This window comes from Castor canadensis, chromosome 10 (assembly GCF_047511655.1).
Source record: "Castor canadensis chromosome 10, mCasCan1.hap1v2, whole genome shotgun sequence".
NCBI classification, from domain to species: domain Eukaryota; kingdom Metazoa; phylum Chordata; class Mammalia; order Rodentia; family Castoridae; genus Castor; species Castor canadensis.
The window spans coordinates 76,080,444-76,089,909 of record NC_133395.1 but is presented as its reverse complement, the minus strand read 5'-3'; the positions used below and the strand labels follow the sequence as shown (position 1 = coordinate 76,089,909).

General features: G+C 42.7%; 1 pseudogene; it reads left to right on the top strand.

The window, feature by feature from the left end:
- Nucleotides 1-9,046: 9,046 nt before the first annotated feature.
- LOC141413190 (small nucleolar RNA SNORA70) lies at nt 9,047-9,166 on the top strand (annotated as a pseudogene).
- The last annotated feature ends 300 nt before the right edge of the window (nt 9,167-9,466 follow it).

Below are 9,466 nucleotides of genomic sequence, written 5' to 3'. Positions count from 1 at the left end.
ACTCTTTTCTTTTTGCAGTACTGGGGTTTGAACTCAGGACCTCACACTTGCTAGGCAGGTGTTCTACCACTTGAGCCACTCTGCCAGTCCTTTCTGTGTTGGGTATTTTCGAGATAGGGGCTTGAGAACTATTTGCCTGAGCTGGCTTTGAACTTTGATCCTCATGAGTAACTGGGATTATAGGTGTGAGTCACTGATACCCAGCACCCTCTGAAAGTTTGCTAGCTAAATTTAAAAAGACAAATCAAATAGTAGGGAAAGCATACAAAATTTTTAATGTACAAAATAGGAAAAATCACACCACAGGGAAAATTGCATTAGTGTCACTAGCCCTAAGCCCAGCATCAGTTAGAAGTTGAAATACTCCTTTTTCTATGAGGAGGAAGAAAACGGAGAATGTAGATGATCTTGAGGGGTTGTAAGGGATTTTAAGGGGAACTCAATGAGCTAGAGAACATATAACGGCCTAGGAGATGTCTGTTTGTCCTGCAGAAGGGACAATAGGTGGTAAATGATTCTCTTTGGATGGAAATACGAAGACAATGGTGTGTGACAAAAATCTGTCAAGTTGTGCTGACAGAGTTCAGAGATTTCGATCTCTCTTCCTGTGATGTGAGTTTAGTTAGGAAACTCAGGAAAGGGATGGGAGGTAATTGTTTTCTTCCTGTAGGGTTCAGACTTTAAGCAGACAAGAGATACCAGCATTTGCTGCTCTCTAAGGCCCTTGAATTGAAAATAATCTGCATTCCAAGGTGCCACCTTTTGAAATCAGAGATTCTGTCACATGCTATAGCTCGTATGAACCTTGAAGATATTATGCTAAGAGAACTAAGCCACTGCAAAAAGACAGATACCATGTGGGTCCACTTGTGGACGAGAGGTGACTACCTACAGCCCTCACATTAATAGAGACACAGGCAGAGTGGTGATAGCCAGGGGACCTTCCGCCTCTGAAGGATCAAAGGAATGAGCTGGCAACAGACAGATTAGTAGGAGAAAAAGGCATAATATGCCTTTCTTTTGTGTAGAGTGTGGTGGGGGTGGAGTGGGTAATTCCTTGTGAGGGGTAGTAAGTAATTTTTTAGGAAGAATGAATGGAAAAGACAGACAATAGTTCATAAATGATTGTCTTTGAAAGAATGAATGATCTTGGTGAGATTATCTTGCTGTGAATTACAACCTTGAGGGCTGACTCTGAGAAATCAGGTAAACTGTAGGTAGAGGGACTCCTTCAAAGTCTACAGAACTACATTAAAATCATTCCAGATTGCCACTGCTCCCAGGGACTGGCAGCAGCAATCATCAAATCATTTACAAAATAGTTTATAAATACAATCCCTGGCACTCAGTAAAAGTTTCCTAGACTAGCCAGGCATAGTGACACACACCTGTAATCCAAGGGCTCAGGAGGCTGAGGGAGGATGATTGTGAGTTTGAGGCTAGCCTGTGCTCCATAGCAAGTTCAAGGCTGGCTTGGGCTATAAGACAAAAAAACAAAAACCAAACCAAAACAAAAAAGCGTGATTGAAAATCAGCAGAAATTACAGACAAGTAGAAATGATAGCATACCAACATCAAATATTGGTGATATTAAATACTAACTTAAATACTCAAATTTAATAGAAATCAAGAAAAGGTGGAGATTTGGCAGAGGATTAGAAACTGAAGAAAAATCAAACTCAAGTCCCAGAACTGAAAAATACAATGACTGCATTTCAAAATACAGTGGGCAGATATGGTAGGAATTTGGATAGGGAGAATTAGTGAATTGAAAGATAACTCCCTGGATGCTGATAGTTCATGCCTGTAATCCTAGCTACTCTGGAGGCTGAGATTAGGAGGATTTTGGTTTGAGGCCAGCCCGGGCAAATAGTTCTTGAAACCCATCTCCAAAATAACCAGAGCAAAATAGACTGGAGGGATAGCTCAAGCTGTAAAGCAGCTGCTTTGCAAGTGGGAAATCCTGAATTCAAACCTCAGTCCCACCAAAAAAAAAAAAAACCAAAAAGAAAGATAACTCAGAAGAAATAGTGTGCCTACCTATGATGAGGTTATTGACATCCCAATGACATCAGTAATAAATGAACAATGTCAAAGTGCTATTTAAAGAGCAGATGCATCCCTGGCCATAAAAGAAAGACAAGTCAAAACGACATTGAGATTTCACCTCATTCCAGTCAGAATGGCTATCACCAATAACCCACACAACAAATGCTGGAGAGGATGAGGGGGAAAAGGAACACTTCTACAGTGTTGGTGGGAATGTAAATTAGTGCAAACTCCTATGGAAAGCAATATGGAGGTCCCTCAAAAATCTAAAACCAGAACTGCCGTACAATCCAGTGATGCCACACCTGGGCATCTACCTGAAGGAATGTGCACCAGGATACAACTGAGCCACTTGTACACCCATATTTGTTGCAGCAATATTCACAACAGCCAAAGTTTGGAAACTGCCCATATGCCCCACAACTGACGAGTGGATTAAGAAAATGTTGTATATATACACTCAGTCATAAAGAATGATGAAATTATGTCATTTACAAGTAAATGGATGGAACTGGAGAACACTATGTTAAGCAAAGTAAGCTAGCCTCAAAAAGTCAAAGGTCACATGTTTTCCCTCATATGTGGAAGTTAGAACTATAAGTTAAATGTGCACATAAATACATATATGATATATACATATATACATATATATATGGTGAGAAAGGGAACAAGATTGTGCTAGTGGGTCTGTCTGAGGCAAGAGAGGGAAAGAAATGCAAGAGAATGAAAAATATTGACACATCCTATCTATATATGAAAATAGCATAATGCAATGTACTGTAATCTATTGAAAAAATAGGGGAGCATGGTGATAAACAGTAAGTAATGGGGGGATTAATTTGATTAAAGCATGACATATATGTGTGTGAAATACCAAGGCGAAACCCCCTTGGACTATCAATATACACTTTCAAAAAAATGAAGGCCAGGAGGGTAAAAAATAGGTCTTTCTTGGGGGTGGGAATCAGTGGGAAGGGGTGGGCATAGGAAAGGGAGAATGAGGGTGAATATGGTGGTTGTAATTTGAATCCCCATATGAAAATGGAAGGATGAAACCAGTTGAAATTTCTCTAAGAAGGGAGGAGGAGGAAGAGGGAGAATGATGGAGGGGCAAATCTAACTAAGATATAGTGTAAGCACATATGTAAATATCACAATGTATGCCCCACACAATCATTATATGCTAATAATAAAAATTTTAAAAATAGCTAATAGGCTGGAGGTGTAGCTTAGTGGCAGAATGTATGCCTGGCATGTCCTAGGTTCAATCCTCAGTACTGGAAGGAAGGAAGGAAGGAAGGAAGGAAGGAAGGAAGGAAGGAAGGAAGGAAGGAAGGAAGGAAGGGAGGGAGGGAGGGAGGGAGGGAGGGAGGGAGTCCTTCAGCTTTTTTTCCCAAGATTGTTTTTGCTGTATGGGTCCCTTGCATTTCTGTGCAAATATTGTTGCCAATCTCTACAAAAATTAAAAATAAATAAATAAAAACAGGGATTGCATGGATCTGTAGAACAATTTAGAGCATATGGCCATTTTACCAATATCAAGACTTCCAGTCCATGAACATGGATGTCTTTAATTTCCTTCCTTCCTTCCTTCCTTCCTTCCTTCCTTCCTTCCTTCCTTCCTTCCTTCCTTCCTTCCTTCCTTCTTTCCTTCCTTTCTTCCTTCTTTTCCTCCCTCTCTTCCTCTCTTCCTCCCTCTCTCCCTCCCTCCCTCCCTTCCTCCGTACCTTCTTTCCTTCCATGCTGGTGATTGAATCCAGAGCCTCATGAGTGCTAAGCATGTGCTCTTTGTTGTGATAGGTCCATTTGGAATTTCTATTTCTCCTTGAGTCAGTTTTGGTATTTTCTTGATTTCTAGGAACTTGTTTTATTTCTAAGTCACCCAAATTTGTTGGCATTGTTTGTAATTTCCTATTATTATCCTTCTTATATCTGTGCAACTTCTGATTTTAAGAGTTTGAATCTTCTTTCTTTTTTTCCTTGCTCAATCTAGCTATAGGATTCTGGATTTTTTCCGATCAATTTATCAGTCTTTACTTTCAATATTTGGGGGATTTCTTATTAGATGCTATCTTAATCCATCTGTGCTAGTGTAACAATGTATCACAAACTGGATAATTCATAAATAATAGAAATTTATTTCTCACAGTTCTGGAGGCTAGAAAGTCCAAGGTCAAGGTACTGGAAGGTTGAGTGTCTGGGGCAAGCTGCTCTCTGTTTGTGAGAGGGCTTTTCCGCTGCCTCCTCTGGAGGGGCTGGAGGCTGTGTACTCACATGGGAGAAGGCAGAAGAGAGAGAGACACTCCCTTTAGCCTTGAGTCCATCTAGAGGTGCTAATGCCATTCATGAGGGTGGAACCCCTGTGATTTCATCATCGCCCCTAAAAGGCCACATCTCTTAGCTCTGCTGCATTGGGGATTAAGTTTTATCATGAATTTTTCAGAGGGTACCATCATGTCAGCCATAAAGGGTTTTACTTGTTATGTCTTGGCTATGGACTGACTCGTGCCATTTACATAATCTTCTTTGTCTAGTATGAGCTTTCTGCCTCAAGTCTGTCTGGTTGAGGTTCATTTAGGCACTCTAGCTGTCTTTGCCTGGTATATTTCTTTCATCCTTTTGCCTTTAACCTACTGTGTCTTTCACTGTAAAGTTATCTAACAGCATGAGCTTGGGTCATATTTCTTTGTAATCCATTCCTCCAATTTCTACTTTTTGATTGGATGTGAAGTCCATTCACATTTAATCTAATTACTAGTTATGTAGGACTTTTCAATTGTAAAAATTCATTTTCTTTGTGTCTTATGTTTTTAATGCCTCTGTTTCTCTACTTCTACCTTCTTTTGTGTTCAGTAAGTATTTTCTAGTGTGTGGTTTTAATTATCTTATTTCTTTTCCCTTATGGGTTTTTTTTTTTTTTTTTGGGTACTGGGGTTTGAACTCAGGGCCTACACCTTGAGCCACTCCATCTCGCAAGTTTCCTAGAGCTCTGTTCCTACCGACCTAACTGGAGGTGACTGGAGATGCAGAAAGGACAAAGGCTAGAAGACAGACATGTAGAAAGTTGGGGCCAGGTATGCTGGATGCTCAGATGGAGAAACACAATGGCCTCATTACTTCTTTTACTTCTCATCTTTTACTTTGTTTCTTTTCTCTATTTTTTAACTATTCTTTAAAGCCTTTCTTCTTTTCTATTCTTTAAAGTCTCTTTCCTAGATTTGCACTGTCCCATGTTTTCTTTAATCTCTCTTAAAGTCTTGGCCTTCAGACTCACAGACACACAAACAGCCAGCAGCAGCAGGAGCATTCTCACAAGCAACCTCGGCTGTAGCTTCCCCCTCGAAAGCAGCCAACTCATCAATCCATTCCCAAATCCCCCCTCCCTCAGTTAGTCTTTTATATACAGTGGTAAACAAGGGGGTGGAGCAACAGTTTTCAGTGATGGGCAGGGACATTGTAACGAAAGAAACCTGCCATCCTACTTCTTGACGGTAAACATTTTAGGAAAGGCAGCTATGCTGCATTTTGCCCTCCTCTGCCGCTGGGGCCATGCCAAACTCAGCCTGCCGATTATTTGATGCAGCTGTGCTTATGTCATGTTCTCATAGGCTTCTTATAATCCACTCCCCACAGCTCCACCAGTCCTTTTTACTTTTTTTGTTATAGGGTCTCGTGAACTATTTGCCCAGGCTGGCTTTGAAACTCAATCCTCATGATCTTTGCCTCCGGAATAGCTACGATTACAGGTGTGAGCCACCAGCACTTGGCTGCTGGATTAAGGTAAGGTCTGTATTCTTTGTCACAAATGCTGCTGACATCTATGCTGGGTGGCTTAGTGGGTGGCTAACAATGAGGCACATTTCTTTATCTGCTCTGAATGCATAAATAAATCTCCTGTCTTTTACCTATGGCCTCTGAGTGTCAGTTGGGGTATGCCTTCAAAACTGACATGGGAGCCAGGTGTGGTGAAACCTGCCTATAATCCCAGCACTTGGGAGGCTGAGGCAGGAGGATCCTGAGTTGGAGGCCACCCTGGGCTACAGAGTGAGTTTGAGGGTAATAGTGAGACACTGTCTCAAAACCAGACAAACTCCCCCAGGAAGTTCACAACTCTACTTTAGCCTTCACTTCCTGTTTGTACAGACCCCCAAAGTCAACTGGAATTGAAAATTTAAGTTTTTTGGGCAGGTTTTCGTTAGGTCAATTTGTAATGCTTCCTAAGGCAATGGCAGTGCTGCACTGTTAAGAAATTACTGGTAATTTTTTTTTTTTTTTTGACTGTATTGGGGATTTAATTCAGGGCCTTGTGTTAGGTAGGTGCTCTGCCACTTCAGCCAGGCACCCAGTCCTTTTTCATGAAGGCATTGGTGCTGTGTCTTTGGGAGTGCATTGGGCCTCATGGTACTGGGTTGGTTCCTGTAAGGAAGGGTTGTTATAAGTAAGCCTGGGCACTCTGGAATACCTCTTCTGCTTGCGTTGTTCAACACCCTCACCTGTGCTTCTGCCATTATGATTCCATCTACCATGAGGCCCTCACCAAAGCTACATGGATGTTGGTGCCATGCTCTTGAACATCCAGAATGGGTGCTAAATAGACCTCTTTTCAGGGCTGAGCACAGAGACTCATGCCTGTAATCCTAGCTGCTCAGGAGATGGAATTGGGAAGATCGCAGTTGTAGGCCATCCTGGGCAAAAAGTTACCAAGACCTCATCTTGACCAATAAACTAGGTATCCAAGCCTGAAATCCCAGCTACATGGGAGGCATGGGTAACAGGACTGCGGTCCAAGGCTGGTCCCCAGAAAAAAACAAGACTTTATCTGAAAAATAACTAAAGCAAAAAAGTGTCAAAGGGCGTGGTTCAAGTGGTAGAACACCTGCTTAGCAAGCACAAGGCCCTGAGTCGAAACCCAGTACTACCAAAAAAAATTAAAAAGTAAAAAAGTAAACCTGTTTTCTTTATATGGTATTCAATCTCAGTTGTTTTGATATAGCCACAGAAAATGGACTGAAGACAGAGAATTTTAAGTTTTCAGATAGAAAGTCGTCAGAGGAAAAGTAGTGTCAGTTTTTTGGCTACATCTCTTCTGAAACAGATGGTAGGGGCCCACCTCTCCCTGGGACACTGGGACAGAAGTTAAGCATTATTACAGCACTATTAAATATTGTGAAAGCACTGCTACTGATAAGCCTTTGTTTTAAGCACCCTCTGAAAGGTTTTTTATCCTTTAAATGTGCTGAGATGTTGCAGGATGAGACTTAGTTCCCTGATAGCTGCCAGACCTTTCTCTACAGCCCTGGCTGCATTGAACAGAAGCTTGCCAACCAGGTAGCCAGACTTCCCTCATGCCAACACCCAAAGCATGACTCCAACTCCATAACACACTGCTCCAAGAAGCAGCTTATACTGGACTTTGGCTCAACAAAAGACCAACTGCCACAATTGCCACTTTCACCCAGGCCAGAAGGAGTATACTTCAGGCAAACAGAAGACCTGTGATTGGTGCAAACACAACCCTTCATTTGCATAACAGACTGTACTGTGATTGGTGCACACACTCTTGCCTCACTCCCTTCTGGCTATATAAGGAGACTCAACTGACTTTGTGAGCGGCTGGGAAGTAACTCCTTGCTGCCCCTTGGTCTTACAACGTCAGGTCCAATCCAGGCTTTCTCGAGTGGTCATGCCCACCTTTGGGGGCATGAAGAAAAAGAAAAGAAGCAATGGTGGAAAGAAGGAAGCTGCCCTGATAGCAGGGCAGCAGGAAGGCTGGCAAGCTGAGTGGCTGGGAGAAACTGTCAGGAGTGGCAGGTCAAGGAGTGGCTGGCAGTAGAGGATACCAGTGAGCAGTAGAAAAAATAAAACTGATCACAACTGGTCAGGACCAGACCCTGTTAGGGCCCCAAACCCTGAGACACGGCTGTAGCTGTCAGGAACCTCAGGCCTGAACCCCAAGACATGTCCACTGTCCTAGCTGTCAATGGCCCAGGGCAAACTGCTACTACCCTCTGTCATCCACTCTGCTCCTTACAAATACCTGCCAAGGACTGGGAATAACAGGAGGAGCTTCTCCTAACACCCGATGGATTCCTTCTGGGTAGAACAATAACCCCTGGCCAGCTAGTGAGGAATACTTCTGTCAGTTCTGTATTCACTCTGCCCCCCTCTAGTGGCTGCCAGGCTGCTGGCTTTCAGAGCTATTAAATTTGACATTCAAGGCTACTAGAGACCTAGGGAGATATGCCTGGGATTAGAACAAATTGAAATGCACAAGGCATCCTCCTCTTTCTGAGATTCAACTGTTTTTTGTTTTGTTTTGTTTTTTCTTTTTGAGAAGGTTCTCACTTTGTAGCCCAGCCTGGCCTCAAACTCATGATCCCCCTGCCTCAGCCTCCCAAATGCTGGTATTAACAAGCATGTACAACCATACCCCATCCCCCTTAGCTGGTTTTTTCTTTCTTTTGTTTTGGTGGGATTGGAGTTTGAACTCAGGGCTTCATGCTGGCAAAGCAGGGACTCTACTGCTTGAGCCACACCATTTTGTTTTGGTTATTGAGATGGGTGTCTTGCAAACTATTTGCCGAGGCTGGCCTTGAACTACAATCCTCCAAATCTCAGCCTCCTAAGTAGCTAGGATTACAGGTGTGAGCCACCAGCTCCTGGTTTAGCTGTTTTTCTTGAGTGAGCACTGTTAAGATTATTTAAAATTTTTATTTCCAAAGTTCTGAAAAGGTTGATTTTGACAGATTTTGCTAGTGTTGTCATTATTTTTTTCTGGATTAGATGTTCACAGGTCCTTGTTCTGTCATTCTGGGAGTTAAACTCATGGCACAGAAGGGCATCACCTCTGCCAATTTTGGCAATGTCTCCCAGTTAATGCATATTATGAGATTAAAATTTCAGATTTTAAAATAAGGACATGTATCTATCAAAAGACACCACTGAGAGTATGATAAAGGGAGCCAAAGAATGGATGATGACTGCTATAATTTGGATCTTGAATGTCCTTCAAAGGTCCATGTGACCTGGTGTGCAGTGGCCACAGACAGCAGCCTCCTCAGTAGTGGATGCAACCTGCTGCTTGTGTGGCTTGCCCTTAGGGACCTTGTAGACAGGTTTCCGGTGTGTTTATGTCTCTGATCTCACACTATCCCCATCTAGGCTCCAGATTGGAATGCAGGGTGCCTTTGGAAGCCCCGGGGATTACATTGGCCAGGTAATCGTGTCCTTCCACACCAAACTGCAGAATAAGGAACATGAGATTGGGGCCTACGGAGGGCCAAGTTCAAGTTCCCTGGCTGCCAGAAGATCCACGTCTCAAAGAAGTGGGGCTTTACCACATTTAATGTAGATGAACTTGAAGACATGGAGGCTGAGAAGCAGCTCATCCCTCAAGGCCACGGAGTCAAATGCATCC